The sequence below is a fragment of the Haemorhous mexicanus genome, chromosome 14, assembly GCF_027477595.1.
Source record: "Haemorhous mexicanus isolate bHaeMex1 chromosome 14, bHaeMex1.pri, whole genome shotgun sequence".
Taxonomy (NCBI): domain Eukaryota; kingdom Metazoa; phylum Chordata; class Aves; order Passeriformes; family Fringillidae; genus Haemorhous; species Haemorhous mexicanus.
Genome location: NC_082354.1, coordinates 19,558,347 through 19,574,628, shown reverse-complemented (window position 1 = coordinate 19,574,628; position 16,282 = coordinate 19,558,347). Strand labels below are relative to the sequence as shown.

The 16,282-nt window shown below is 44.4% G+C and overlaps 1 long non-coding RNA gene across 2 annotated transcripts in view; it reads right to left on the bottom strand.

The window, feature by feature from the left end:
* The window catches only part of LOC132333946 (uncharacterized), a 285,058-nt gene that overhangs the window by 176,623 nt on the left and 92,153 nt on the right, over positions 1 to 16,282 (bottom strand). For both annotated transcript variants that reach the window (XR_009488306.1, XR_009488305.1), the window contains one exon: positions 8,949 to 8,997. This is a non-coding gene — a long non-coding RNA (uncharacterized LOC132333946). The remainder of the gene's footprint in view (positions 1 to 8,948; positions 8,998 to 16,282) is intronic.

Genomic DNA, 16,282 nt, shown 5'->3' with positions numbered 1-16,282 from the left:
AGATTTTCTCCACTGGATCACTTCCTTTTGGCACTCACCACTAAATGAAATCCAGCAAAATATTGAATAAAAGTTGAATACTTTTTTCTTTTGTATTTTGAGACCCAAGCTTTGCACTTCTCTCATGACCTTAAGTTCCATGTATTTTTCCTTATATTTAATTATTTTACCATGCTTATTCTTGCAGATATCCTGAAGAAATAATCTGACTATTGTTTGCACTATTTTTTATGCTCACCCACTAATCATTTTCCTTTGTTTTATTAATTCAATTTAATTAAATTAAGTTACAATATCATTACTGCTAACAACTTCGGAAACATTTCAAATTTCTCTGTCAAATGATTCCCTATATATTACATGGATACTTAAAACACTTAAAATCTTTGTGCATTTTGATATTCCCTCAACACCAGCTGCTTCACAATCAAACTTTTGTTTCTTTCTTTATTCTTAACGTGCCTGTTCAGATAATATTGTTATCACCAGGTCCTACATGCCCCTTTATTTATGAGACTTGTCTTTTTTACAGGATTAGCTCTCCAATAGCCATGGATTGTTCCACAAATTCTCTCACTAAGGAATGCAGTATTGTCATCCAAAACCACATCTGAAATAATATAGATCTCACAATCAAAATCTCCAGAATAAAATCCCCCCACCATCAGAGTTCTGGCTCTCTTGCAGATTTTTTGTTCTAAATCAGCAATGCATTTTGCTATCTGCCTTTCCTAACTGCCCTCCAGGGTTTCAATAGCTGGATTTCTTTATTGTCCTTATCTGTGAGAGCCTTCTGATGGATCAGCCAAAGCAGAGACTGATTTCCCTGCAACTGCCCCACACCACCTCACACCAGCACCAAACACTCCTCTGCTTCTTGCTCATCCCAAGCAGCTGTTATGGCTTCCAGTGTCACATTTTTAGTGACTGCTCTTCCTGGAGGAGCTCTGATTTCTCCTTAGCAGACTGCATCTGGTATGGCCCTGCAGAGAAACAGCTTCTCTTCACTTTTCACTAATTCTAATAGGTTAAGCATTGGGGTTGGGCTGTATCTTTATTTCCCCTTCACAGCCCTACAACTGTGTGCTACCTGACTCACAGCAGCCAGCTGTGTCCCCCAGGAGCCCTGGGGGCCTCTGACCAGCAGAGCCACCACTGCCCCCTCCCACAGGATTGCCAGACCCCTCAAACCCCGAGCCTGCAGGGTCATCTCCATCCTCCATCCCTCATCCTCACCAGGGAAGGACTCCAGGCAGAGATGGGGATGGGATGAGGGCACTGCCAGGGACTCTGTGGAAGCTGCAGCTATTGGAGAGGAGGGAAGGAAAGGGCCACAACTGCTCCAAGGTGCTCTTAGGAAAATTAATCCACAAACAGCAGAGGTTTCTGTCCAAAAAGGAGACAGAGCAGTCCTTTCTGGCTTTATCTGAATAAAGGGAGAGGCCATGGGGCATTCCCTGGGATCTCTCCAATTTTTATCCCAATTTCCAGCTGCATTTCCCTTCCCTCTTTCCCCTTTGGCTGAAGTACTTGAGAGGTTCAGACTTCCCAAAATGCCAAAGATTCCCCTCTAATGTACAACCCTCCCTTTTCATTTTTAATTCTTATGGAATTTGGGTTTTTTTTACCCCCATTGTTTCTTTCATCTCTCAATGTCTAATTTAATTGATCAGCAAACCTAAAGTTTATTTGTAAAAGCAAATCTCTTTCCATTCATCACTCAGTGGAATCCTGCCCACTGTTTCTCTTCTCTCCCAGGGCTGCTTTGGAAAGACAAATCCCCTGTTCCTCTCAAGGCACACCCAGGATCAGCAGCACCTGGGCTCCCCTGCCAGGTGGGCACAGGAGCCCTGGGCTGCAGGCTGATGGAAACACAACACAAAAGGTGCCAACTCCAGCTGGAGCTCCAAGTGTTCTCAGCACAGGGCTTGTGCCACAGCTCCAGATGTTAACAGCTGTCTTGGCTGCTGCTTTTTCCACAGCATGTGCCCATTCCAGCCCTTTGTGGGGTGAGGGAAATCCCTGGGTGATGGAGAGCTCTGCCCTCCTGCCAGCCCATGGAACTGCTAAAACCTGGGAGGCACAAAGTGGTGCAAAGCCCCTCTTTGAGCCTTGTCCCCACCAAATCCTGCCCTGGTTAATTTCCACCTTCAACACCAACGTGCTCAGCAGAGCCAAATGCCCTGAAATATCATCCCAGGTACTTTGGTTTGCTCCTGCAACATGCTGCAGCTGTAGGGACACAAGAACTTGTGCACCCAGGCACATGAATTTTTAAAGGGATGTCTGAGGGGTGGCAGGATTTGGGCTTGGCTTCTTTTTGAAAAGCAGCTGTGCTGCAAAGTCCAAGACCAAAACCTTGAAGATGAATATCCAGAGAGCACAAAACTGTGTGACAGTGGAAGAAGCCAAGCAAGGACAGATGAGAGAATTTTCTATTGACTCCCAGGATGAAGAATCAACTTTTTCACCTTATCTGCTGTGAAATTAATCAGATTTTCACATTATGGCAGTACAAAGAGCTACCACCTGTGTAATTTCCTGAGCTCACTGGATTTTCTTTTGTCTGGCACCTTCTGTGCTGCCCAGTGTCATTCCTGTTTTGTTCATAGCCTTTGACAGTGTGAGAACATTTTCTCTCCAGAGCAGACAGCCCCCAGCTGTAGCTTTCCACATTGTGAAGCTGACACCACACAAATCAAGATGTGCCTGAAACTTGTCCTTGAAGTGCTTCACTTCCCTCCTGACCCCTCAGCTATTCACTGCAATCTTATGCCAGACAAAAAGAGGGGGATTTCTACCTCCTTCTGGGTGTACAACCCACAAATAAATCAAAATTGATGAATCTACAGCAGAACCACTACAATAATATTTAATCACACCCTCAATTCTGCTGTCAACATCTTCTCCCACAAATATTCAGGTATCTAAGGAGAGTGAACACAGAAAAACCCGAGGCCTCGATGCAGTAACTAGATATTCTTCAAAATTTTGCAACTGCATAGAGAAGTAGCTAAAGAGGATTTTGTAGAAAGTTATTTCTGTTTGAAGTTCATTGATTCTCATTCTGGATACTTTCATTTCACCAGGCAGTAGTTTTGGGGGGGTTTTCCCATTGATCCTGGTCTGACACAGCAGGCTGCTGAGGGAGAAGTTAAACCAACTCCAGCTAATGAGCAGCAAAACTCCCCAGCCCAGGTCCTGCAGTGGGCAGTGCCTAAATGCTGTGTTAAAAGTTTACACAGATCCAGCCAGACTCATTATCCAGGCAGTGCCCTTCCAACTGATAGAGAGAGAGAATTTCACCCAGTGCATACCTGCTACATGCATTAATTCTGGAGAGAAGAAAATAACTAACAAGAATTGTGCAAAGGAGCCTCATTTTTACTTGATAAACTTCTTTCCACCCAGAGTAAATGCAATACCTTCCTTCTCTAGACAAAGTTAGCAATGCCCTGTATTAAATTAACTAGCTGAGAGCAATTGAAGGCACTGATGACTGCTTCCATGTCCTTTCAATCTATGTGAAACTGTTTCTAAATTGAAGGTTATTTCCCCTTTTCTGGCACTTTCTCCCCCCCTGGTTCTTCAGCATTTCATCTGTTTGTCAAATCTGTTTTGGATCTTACTCTTTCCTCCCTTTCCAACGAAAATGTAATTAATTCCTGCAGGACTCAATTAAGATTTTGAGTGCAAACCAGGCTGCAGAGAGAGACCAGGAGGGCTGGAGCAGTGCCCAGCCCATGGGGATCAGCAGGGTCCCTGCCCCACCCCTGGGACCAGGAACAGAGAGGAGAGGCTGCTCCAAAAGCTGTGTCCATCCTCCACAAGGCACCCAGGGCAATTCTTTGGCTGCCTGAACACAATAAAAGTGTTCTTGTGGTGCCCCTGGGCTTTTGGGGAGCCCTGTGACCCCAGGAATCTGCCCTGGGGTGGCCAAATGGGCCTGGAACGTTCTCAGCATCAGCACAGCCAGGGCTTGGCTTGGCTTCTTCCCTCGTGGCCCCTCAGCCCCGCTGGCTGTGCTGCCCAGGGAGTGTGGCAAGGCACAAAGAGGGTGCCTGGCACCAGCCCGAGGCATTTAATCCTCAGGAGAACACAACCTCCCCTTCCAACAGCATCCTCTGCAGTGCCCCTGCTTAGGCAGGTTCCTCTTCTGCCTTTTCACAGGTGAGCTAATTGCAAAGATATTTATCCAGAAACACGGGCAGGCTCCTGACACCAGGGAGAGAGCACCACCTTTTTAATTTGCTTTTTCCTCTTGCATAGTAAGGAAATTTACAGAAATCTGTCAAAACACAGAGCTAACTAAATATGACTCTAAGTATTAAAACATTAATATTACCCAGATGAACATTTAGAGACTTTAGAGCATCACAACACTGGCAGAGACAAGGACCATCTTCTGAGAACCAGATAATTAGCAAAAAGAGCATGATCAGAAGGGGTCCTAAGAATTGTTTTTTCCTGTAGATTTTAAAGAAAACAATGTTGTCAAAGAGAGCTTGGGCTTCTCAAGAGCTTGAGAAGAGCCAAATAAGTGGAATAGAAGATGGAAAGACAAAAATGGAACTTTCTGAAAGCTGGGGAAAAGCCTGAATAGACAAGTCTAATCAAAGGAGATAAAATCTTCCAGACCAGAGTAGAAATATTTGAGAACCAGATCCAAGATGAAATCCTCAGGCTACATGGGCTCCCATATGATCTGGGTAAGAAAGAGCTGGTTAATTTTCTTGAAAATTGGATTGCAAAAGCTTAACAGCTTGCAGTTGAAGATGACCCACTTTGCGTTGAAAAGGCAGAAAAAAAACCTTTAAAATGATAAAAGAAGGGGGAAAAAAGAGAAAAAGAAAGAAATCCTGAGTAGGAGGCAGGAGGAAGCTTGGCCTCTCAGATCAGAGATGGAGGGAAGGGTGCTCCTCAAGGCAGCCCATAAGGACTGTGACCTTCTCCAATACACTTCACATTTCCCTTCATTTCCCTTCATTTCTTGTTCTTTCTGTCTCACAACAGCAAAGATTCAAACCAGCCCTGCCAAAGAAGGGAAGTGAGGGGACATTTCCACTTGTGTCTCACACAAAGGAGGTTTCCCATCTGTTTCCCAGACAAGGCTGGGAAGTGCAGGACATGCAGAAAATGCACAGCTGCCCCAGCATTCCCTGGGCTCCCAAGGACATCCAGAGCTCTACATGGCATTCATGAGGCTTCATCACTGAATTTTAAATCTCTTTTAGAAAAATACCTCATTGACTCAAGGCTTCCCAGGCAGCTCCAGGTTTGGCTCCTCCCCATGGATACCAAATGGTGCCAATAGCAAGCAACAACCACGACATTTGGAACCTGGTGGAGACCACAAGTGCCCTGATTTTCACAGTCCTGCCCCGTTCAGCAGCTCTGGAGACAAAGCTGAGATATTTAGTGACCCACATGAAAATGGAAACGAGCAAACCACTCTGACCTTGCTTTCATCACACAGCAGCCAACTTCCTTCTCCTTTTCCCTTCCAAATTCTGTGCTAGTCCTCCCAAATCACAGAAACCTCCCAAACCCACAACCTTCCAGCAGCTTTCTCAAAGCAGTTCTGCATTCAACACCTGCTGGAACAATGCAAAGAAGCCTTGGAGACTGTGCCATGCTGGACTGAAGAGCCACACAAATCTGCTATTATTGCCTGAATTTCTACTGCTATTAGACAGAAAGATAGAACTGCAACTTTTTATAGATAACTCTGGGAATTTCACACTCCAAGGCTTTTCCTCATATCAATTTTCTAATTTGTTTCCACTTAGATAAATGAACACAGGATTATGCAGCACCTCATAGCTGAACAGCTGCCTCCAAATTTTAATTAAAAACATTCCAAACATTATGAGTTTTCAAACATTCCAAACCCATTTTTTTTTGTGGTTCTGCCTGTGGTTTGTTGATCTGCTCTAGGTGCCATTCTCAATTGTTATTTGTAGGTAATTTTCCCCCCACGTACCACACGATTCCATTTCTTCAGAGCTGGATTGACACTGTCAATTTAAATCCCCATTTATCCCATGAACTCTGTTTTAAGATAGAATTGACCTGCAGCTGGAATAGTCAATGCCCAGATTTCTTTGCTAGTCCTATATAAATATACAGACTGATTTACCACACCGAGATTTTTATTTAAATGCACCATGTTGTTTCTCACTGTGAATGTAATGAAGGGAAAAAGAGAAGATAATTCAGCTTGAATACATAATTAGAGAGCTACTTCAATGAATTTTGAAAAGATTCTCAGACTTCTTTTGGGCTTTTTTTTTTTTTGTTTGTTTCTTTAAAAAATACTTTTAAAGATTTTTGAAATGGTTAGTTGGAGAACATTGGCCTGCATTGAAAAATAAAAAACAGTGCATAATCTAAGGAACACAGCATTTATGATAACTATCTGAATTTTTGTTTTTTGACTGTCAAATCAAGTGTGTTTTAAAGTAGTCTCTTGTGAGTGTATGTAATGAAATAAATTCTGTTTCAGCAGGTAATTTTTCAGGTGATTTGCTTGCAGCAAAACAAAATGCTCAGCTAAAAGGATAATAGAAAACCTAAGGTGTATTTCCATTTTTTAAGGAATGAGTATTGTTATGGTTAGAAACGAGTGATTTCTTTATTGGTGACTGAAAAAACAAAGTAGTGCCATATTTCTTTTGCTCAGACAGTGCTGCATCAGGAACCCCTCACAACAGCACTAAATTGTGTCACTGCCAGGGTCAGAATCCTGGGGTTTGAGCCAGTTCTTTCCTTTACCTTCCAGACTGATATTCCCACTCCACAACATGCAAGAACCCCAACTCCATCTTCAGTGTGATGCAGAGAAAGAATAAAATAACTTTTAAACTGAGCAAAGAATAAAATAACTTTTAAACTGAGCAGAACTCCTCAGATGCCTCAGTGCTTGGAAGTGCCACACACCCTTGGGTATAAATTTTTAATCCAGTTCACCAAGATCTCTCCACTCTTCACATCTACTTTTCATGCCATGATATTTCACTTCCTAAATGTTTGACAAAGTTACTTCCTGGATAAGTTTGGGTCAGAACTGCAGGATTTCACATCTTTTTGTCTCTACCTCAATTTCTGCTCAGGTGTATTTGTATTCTGCAGCACCAACACCTTCACAGTCCTTCCTGAACTCCCCTAGCAAAGTTGTTCTTCCTGCTAAACCCCCTGCATGAAATGTACTTTCAGTTCAGCCACTTAGAGCAAGCTCCTCCAGTGCTAATTAAGCCACCTCTCTCTCTAGGAGATGATAATTTTGTCCTTTCCACAGAAACACAAAGCAATTCTGGGCTGCACAGAGCCAGAAGTGCTGTGAGTGGTCACAGCAGGGCTGCAGCCCAGGGGGACACCAAGACCATCCCAGGAGGGAGCAGCAGGTTTGGGACAGATGTTGGCCCTGCTGCCTGTCCCCATCCCTGGTGGGGCAGCAGGTTTGGGACAGATATTGGCTGCCCCTGCTGCCTGTCCCCATCCCTGGTGGGGCAGCAGGTTTGGGACAGATGTTGGCCCTGCTGCCTGTCCCCATCCCAGGAGGGAGCAGCAGGTTTGGGGCAGATGTTGGCCCTGCTGCCTGTCCCCATCCCTGGTGGAGCAGCAGGTTTGGGACAGATGTTGGCCCTGCTGCCTGTCCCCATCCCTGGTGGAGCAGCAGGTTTGGGACAGATGTTGGCTGCTCCTGCTGCCTGTCCCCATCCCTGGTGGAGCAGCAGGTTTGGGGCAGATGTTGGCCCTGCTGCCTGTCCCCATCCCTGGTGGAGCAGCAGGTTTGGGACAGATGTTGGCCCTGCTGCCTGTCCCCATCCCAGGGTGGAGCAGCAGGTTTGGGGCAGATGTTGCCCCTGCTGCCTGTCCCCATCCCTGGTGGAGCAGCAGGTTTGGGACAGATGTTGGCTGCTCCTGCTGCCTGTCCCCATCCCTGGTGGAGCAGCAGGTTTGGGGCAGATGTTGGCCCTGCTGCCTGTCCCCATCCCTGGTGGAGCAGCAGGTTTGGGACAGATGTTGGCCCTGCTGCCTGTCCCCATCCCAGGGTAGGGCAGCAGGTTTGGGACAGATGTTGGCTGCTCCTGCTGCCTGTCCCCATCCCAGGTGGAGCTGGGCTGCTGGGAGCAGCTGAGGCAGTTCCAGAGCAGCTGCTCTCCTTGTAGCTCTGCTGTGTTATCACCCAGCACTCAGAGAGCTCCTGGAGCCACAGCTGGAGGCACTTTGGGCTGCCCTGTGCCACAGCCTCCTGCCCATCTCCTCACCCCAACATCAGCATCCACCCTCCCTCACCCTGGGTTTGCTTCCAGCCAAGCCTGGAGCACCTCAGGCACTCCTGAAGTGCACAACACAGGCATTAAAAACCCCCAAGCAACAATGCAGCACAGAGAACCAGCACAGAATGGAAAAGCAGCAAAACCCCACGTAAAGCCTGGGGCTCTGGGCAGGCAGCAGCAGCACAGCTGGGCACTGCTGGCACCCTGCAGCTCTCCTCTGCCCTGGGTCACTGCCTCCTTTCTGGCACTGCTGCAAGGACTCTGAGCTGTGCCACTGGACACGAAATATAAACTGCACTGGATACACGTGAGCATCACCAGTTACCCAAGAGGAAACTTGTGAAAAATGTAAAGGTTTTGGGGTTTTTTAAAACAAATTTCTGCCTAAGCTCTAAGACTGGTGTGACAAACATCAGCAAGCCAGAGTCAACCACTGTCCTGCAGCACACAGGACAAACAAGAATGTGAAAACTGCACATACCACACTGTCAGAAAGCAAAAAAAATTGCAGAGAATATAAAACCTCTTTTGTCAAGAAAATAAAATCACATTACAGTTTCACAAGAAGAATCCAGAGGCTTCTCAGCAGTGGAGCAATCAGCAGAATTTGAATCCAAATCAGCAAAATAAGATCATTAAGATAAATTTATATCCTTCAAGTCTTACCTTGTCTTCCTAGATCTTGATGATGAAGCTCCATCAGTGCCCTTTATACCTGCATGGGAAGAGAGGGGAGAGCAATGCTTAGCACACAAAAACCATTGCCAGTGATAAATAAGAGCTGTCAGCAGGACTTTAATTTCAATTTAGCAGCTAAACATTTCAATTCTCTATCAGCAACACAACTAAAACTTAACTCTGATGGGAAAATTATTTTTCTAACTTTTTGGCATAGAAGAAAAATGTGTTAACTCATTCTGGTGCCATAAAACTTCTGCTGTTATAACAATTTGGGATTTCTTATATTTTCAAATAACAATTTGGGATTTCTTATATTTTCAAGATTTTGAAGCTGTTTTTTCCCAACAGAAATTGATAACTCTTGTGCCTTTTGGCAACAAAGTATTTGAGATTTTACTTCAAATCAGAAAATGGTGTTAGGACAGTGCAGCAAACATCAAGACAAAGCTGCCCTACAGAGGACTTTGTACCTTCTGCACTCATTTGTGTCCAGGCAAAAGGAACTCAGCTCCTATCATGACAAGAGGAACCAACTTCCAACAAATATCATATTAGGCACAATTTGCATCCACGTTGCAAACTGAAGAACCCACACTACATCACAGAGTCAGTGTACTAAGATAAAAAGTCAAGCACAATGAATAATTATCTCACTAGAAAACATGGCTAAGCCAATCAGCACCATCAAAACACAACAATTCCCAGATCTCCCAATTTCCAGATCCCTGGGAAGCATTCTCCTTTGCCTACAAACATTCCACTGCTGCACCAGCAATAAACACAAACTCCTCCTGCAATTTCTATTCATGCTGCTCAATTAAAATCCATTTGCACACATCTATCCATCAATTCAGCAGATTAGTCCAGCCAAAACATTTAAAAAAAGGGGAGAAGAAGTGAAATCCTGAGTTCAATAATTACAGACACAGCTCACTTTGTTTTGACCAATCAGCTCTGAATTGTTTAGCCTGGTAAGACCAAAGTCAATTAGTACTTCTTTAATAGACTAATCCTTCTGCTTTTAATTGTCATATCAATAATACTGGCATATCCCTAAAGAAAAGTCAATAGTTATTACATCAACTCATTAAAATCTGACTTTAAAGGTACCTCACTGAGGGCTCTGCTGAGAAATTGCAAGTTCTAAGAGCTAAAACAACTCTTCGTGGGACGGGGTAGGGGAGGCTCATTTCCTCCTGTGAACCCACCAAAAACGTGTGGCTCTTCCTAGTAGAAGGGACTTCTTGATTGGCATAATGAGAAGAACAGTCAAACAGATGGGTCTCCTGTGAAGCTGCACAAGATTCCCACTGGATGATCTAAAATGCTGACAGATAACAAAGGAGTTCCACACTTGTTATTCACTGCAGATTAAAATTTAAACATTGTCTGAGCGAGCCAAGGATTTAAACTAATTTTCCTAGCACGGAGTTATAAAATAAAATAACCTGAGACAGGAAATGACTGTTTGAGGATACAGGTCTGCTAATGACTCCAGGAAAAAAAAAAAAAAAAACCACCTTATTTTCCATAACGAGAGCAAGAACACTACAAGGATGTTTTCCACTCTGCTGCTGAGTCTGAGAGGCTGTAGCAGGAGCTCTGCTCTCAGGCAGCCTGGGGAGTTGTGTGCAGCAGCTCCATGTGTGCTCCCTGCTGCACAGAGCCCTCAAAGCACACACAGAGCAAGATCAAACACCCCTCATGCCACGCTGGACTCTTTAGATAAAGTGATGCTATTGAACAAGTTGTTTCATGGATTTTAAAAAAGCCCAAAATAGAGGGCTGGATATCTGAGCCTTAGCCAAAATTGCTGCTATTTTTTCTGCTTTACTAGCAGATGACTAAAAAATAATAATAAATAAAAAACCAATCTAGGAAATCTAATCTCTGAAACCCTAGGACTTAGGGTTGCACTCAATCTTTACAGTAAACCTGAAAAGAAAAAAAAAAAAAAACCCCTTTGTTTCCACAGAGAGGGGAGACAAACCAGTCATAGAATTAGCATGTCCAAATGAATGTACAATAGAGAAAAGTGGAAGGGGAAAGAGAGCAGCAGCCACTAACAGGAGGAACAATTTTGGAGATGGATGATCAATGATGCCTTTGGAAGCACAGTAGTTTGTGGAGATTAAAGGAAACTCTGAAGTGCCTGGGCTAAATAACCCTGTATTTCAAGCTGAACAGAATGAAAAGCTGAGATCCTTCTGCAACTTCAAGTGCACTCCAAAAATATACAATACTTCCACAGGTCAATTTATAAATAAATTATATGGATAATTGTACCATGAGCTCATACACAGATTTATTCATGGTACACTCATAGCAAATGCACCTCAAGCTGCAATTCCAGCCTGATCAGTATCTAAGGAAACTTCTGCCTGGGATTTGCAACACAGAACTCACCCTGATGAGTTACATAAAGGAGACTCTGAATACACAGGAGAAAAATGAAATGCCACGAACACACACCTTCAAATACGTGTGTTCCACGTGAAGTGACTTTATGTGCAGTTTGACACAGGTATTTACCAGTAAATGCAATTCTGTTATATTTAGAGAGGTAATTTTGGCCTGATAAAACCAACCAGATGAAAGTAAAGCAAAACCATTGAGAAGGTGATATGAAAGGAGAAGCAGAAGAACAAAACACATCACAAATGCCAGATTCTCAATGTTCCACACCAGCATGAAGTGTTAGATCACCTCTAAAGGTGAAGACCAGAGATGTACAAACTAACGAGCTCAAATTTTGGCAAAGAGAACTGCTGGGAACAAAATCTCTCTCTCCCTAGTCCTTCAGCTTCAGGGATATAATTCTCTAACAATTTTTACAGGGTTTTTTTCCTAAATAATGTTGATGGTGTTATAGTTTTCAGTGTATATACATATATATGGATATTGATATATAGATATATATACACGAATTTACACACATTCACACACATCTACTGGCAAGTTGGATGTTTTACCATAACAATAAATGGGAAGAGAAGCAACATTTGTGCTGTCTAGGAAAAAAAATAACTTCAATGCTTCTCCATACAAAATCCACCCATTTCCTTCCTGCACTCCACCACATTGTTTTCATGGTTAGAAGAGCTAAAAAGCCAGCCTAAAAATATTACATTATTGCAGCCCTGGAACAGATTGCTTAGGGAAGGTGTGAAGTTACTATCATTAGAGATCTTTTAGTATGAGGTTTGCCAGCATCTATTTGTGCTTTGATTCCATCTTGCATAAGGAGAGGGCCCAGGAGCCTCCCGAGGTCCCTCCCTCTCTGCAGCTCCACTTTTCCACTTCGTGCCTTGGAACGCAGGAGAGAAGTCGGGGGAAGTGCAATGGGATTTTTATTCACAGCAAATAATACTCATGAAAATAGAATGCAGGAGGCCTATCCATCACCTCTGTGATTTGACTATAAACCACAATACTTCAAAGCACATAATCTCTTCCCTCATGACCCAGTAATGCGTTCAGGAAAAACTGCAAGAGCCAGAGATTTATTCCACTTCCAAGCCGTGTAGTTTGTTGTAGGAACCAACCAAAGCACAATATATATTAGAATTAAACCCTGTCCACCTCTTCAGCAACGACGCCAGGAAATTCATATCAAATCTGTCTGCTGCAGTTAGCTTCTGTGACAGAGCCATTACAGAGAAATAAAGTGTCACTGGTGAAAGCAATGTCAAGCTGCTTTGAATTGGCTAAACAGCATCTGATGTCCTCAAGGATTAGAGTGCGTTCTGACCCTGCCCTGCCAATCTGTTTAGCTTCTGACGCTTCAGCATGTGGGGTCAGAGCAGGGATTTCTCCTGCCCTGCTCTGTGACCCAGAAGAGCCCGTGGCGTTTGCGCGCAAACACTCGCGCAGCACACAGCAAGAGCCTCGGACAGACGGGCTTGCAGGGAGCCTCCTCAGTGCTCAGCAGGACTGCCCTCAGCCCCTGGGGGCCAGGGAAACCAAATAAACACCCACCGGGGTGGGCTCCACATGCACATGGCACTGCTAGTGGCAAGTCTCCATCAGGAGATGCACAGGTTCTTGATGTCATGGGAGATGCACACAACATCCCTGATGGCACAGGAAATGCACAGGTTTTGATATCACAGGAAATGCACCCAACGTCCCTGATGGCACAGGAAATGCACAGGTTATGATGTCACAGGAAGTGCACACAACTTTCCTGCTGTCACAACTTTCCTGATGTCACAGGAAATGCACACAACGTTCCTGATGTCACAGGAAATGCACACAACATCTCTGGTGTCACAGGAAATGCACAGGTTATGATGTCACAGGAAATGCACACAACGTCCCTGATGTCACAGGAAATGCACACAACATCTCTGATGTCACAGGAAGTGCACACAATGTCCCTGATGTCACAGGAAATGCACACAACATCTCTGATGTCACAGGAAGTGCACACAATGTCCCTGATGTCACAGGAAATGCACACAACATCCCTGGTGTCACAGGAAATGCACAGGTTATGATGTCACAGGAAATGCACACAACGTCCCTGATGTCACAAGAAATGCACACAACGTCCCTGATGTCACAGGAAATGCACACAATGTCCCTGATGTCACAGGAAATGCACACAATGTCCCTGATGTCACAGGAAATGCACACAACGTTCCTGATGTCACAGGAAATGCACACAACGTTCCTGATGTCACAGGAAGTGCACACAATGTCCCTGATGTCACAGGAAATGCACACAACTTTCCTGATGTCACAGGAAATGCACACGACGTCCCTGATGTCACAGGAAGTGCACACAACTTTCCTGCTGTCACCCTGAGACTCGGACTGGGTCATTTTTCACTGATCATGGCATTTCATGGAAATCATCCTGGCTTGCTAGGCTAACAATGCTCCTGGGGAAAACAAAGGGGAGCTGATAAAAATGAAAAACTCCAGTGCAAGCTTGAGAAGAGCATTCTGAATACATAGCACACTGAGGTGGTCAGTGGAAGGAAAGAAAAGAACTTTCTTGTGATGTGGCTTAGCCAAGCAAACAGCAAGGCACATATTCCAAGTCACTCCAAATCAATAAACTATTGTTTGGGTTTGGTTTTTTTTGAAAACTCTTCACATTACAAAATTTATATCTCTGATGACAGGTTAAAAAAAAAAAGTATGCTAAGCTGAGCAAAAGAGACACAAAATTTTAAGTTTACCAAAGGAGTAAATGCAAAGAAACTGGAACAATGTAGGAGCAAAGATGATCTCAATAAAGATGTATTAATGCATTCTTTAAACTTTCAAAACTTGTGGTTTCAATGGGAGTACCAATCTAAAAATATCCAGGGCTGCAGAACCATACATAAACAATGAACAGAAGGAGCTTTGAAAGCTGGAAGGTTTTATCAAGATTTTACTTCCCCTTTTTTTCATAAGATAAATTGGTCTGTGCTCATGACCAACGTTCATAAACACGCAGTTTAAACCAAGAGAAACAAGACAATCCAACATCCCATTCCTTACCAGCAAATGGCAATGGTACTGCAACAAAACACAAAAAACTCTTCTGGATGGGAAGAGAGTTCTTTGGGTGTGCTTTAATCTCTAACTCTACATGGGAGCTGAGGAAAAGGGGAAGCAGAGAAGAGGAATGGGGGGAGAGAAGCAATGCAGGGGAACTGGAGGCAGATCAGGAGTTGAACATCTCCAGCAGTTCTCTCCCTCTGCAGCACTGGAACGCCTCAAATGGGCAGAAATGCCTCAAAAGGATGCAAAGGGGCTGGGACTACCCACCCAGGAAGGCCATTCTGGGGTGCCCAGAGCCCTGTCAGAGGGAGCAGTGCCATCCTGGAGGGTGGTGAAGGGGCTGTGATTTGGTTTTACTGACACTCGTGGGGCAGCTCTGGGCCCCCAGGGGATGGAGTGCTGCCTGTGCTGGGGCAAGAGCTGTCATAATTGTAATTGTGATTGTGATTGCAGCTGGGAGTGCCTGCCCCCCTCACCAAAGGGCTGCCAAACAAGACCCAGTGAGGGCTCCTCACCTGGGGAATGCACAGGTTGCTGCTATCACAGCCAGGGCTCCTCACCTGGGGAGAGGTGAGTGAGCCACTTCAGCAGAGAAAGAAATTACAGCATTGCCTATTAATGCCTCTTTCTAAGAAATAATTGCCTGCTTCTCTTTGTCCTCACTCTTACATTTTCCCTGCCCCTCCCACACCAAAAGCATAATAAATTGCATTTATTTCCCGATTTACAAAGTTGCTCTTCTGCACATTCACTGAGCCTCACCATTATTTATCATCCAGGAGTTTCCTTCCCCACCTTTTCTTTTTTTGTTTTTGCTTAACAGGAAGGTTGACTAGAAAACAAGAATTCAATGTAATGAGAAACAAAGAGTTGGACAGCTTAGAAATGTTTTGCAAAAACATCTTTCAGCCCACACAAGCAGGCTGTAAATCTTGCAGAGAAGGCTCTCACCTGTGCTATGGCAGACTCCTGCTGGTATCATGCTCTCCCTAACAAACACCCCAGGAATGGAAGAACAGCCCCACTGCCCTTTTTAGCTCACTGGGTAATCACTGACCAAGTCACATTTTGATGTCTGCACCTGTAAGACAACAAGCTGCAGCTCGGGACCTTTATAAATATTTCTGCATCCAGCAGGCTGTAATGGTTCATTTTTCTTCCAAGAATTAGTGCAGTTCTCTCTGAGTCTGTGAAAACTCTTCACACCCAGAGCCTCCTGTGGCAAGGGGTCCCAAAGCTTTCACTAAAAAAGACCCAACTGAGTCCCTTCTCCAGCTCATTATTTCCAGTGGAGGCCTAAACACCTGCCCAGGCTACCTGAGCTCTCCTTGGTGTGCCTGAAGGCTGAAGCTAAAGAGCTCTCATTCTCTTCAGGAGGCATCCCACTTGTAATTACTGACACTTTCCCTAGGGCCAGCATGAGATTTGGTCCAGTGATTAAAGCACTTAACAAGACCTGGAAGAACCTAATACCTGGAATTTTTCCAACAGAAAATATATTTTGCTGAATAATTCACATCCAGGTGCTGGGACAGAGCAATGACCTCGTCCTCATCTTTAAGGAAATTCCACCCTTGAAGCTACAAGGTGTCCCCAGTGCTGGGAATACAAAGACACCACAGAGAGCAGGTTATCCCTGGACAGTCATTTCCCAGTCCTCAAAGCAGCCTGACCACTCACTGCACTGAACCAACACAGCTCTGATATTGTCCACAAGAACAGAAGCAATCTGACGACGTTTATGGGATCAGCAGTAGGTGCACCAAAGAATGAGAAACCACCACAAACTCCTGCCTCGTTTGGCTCCTTTGAGCCATGGC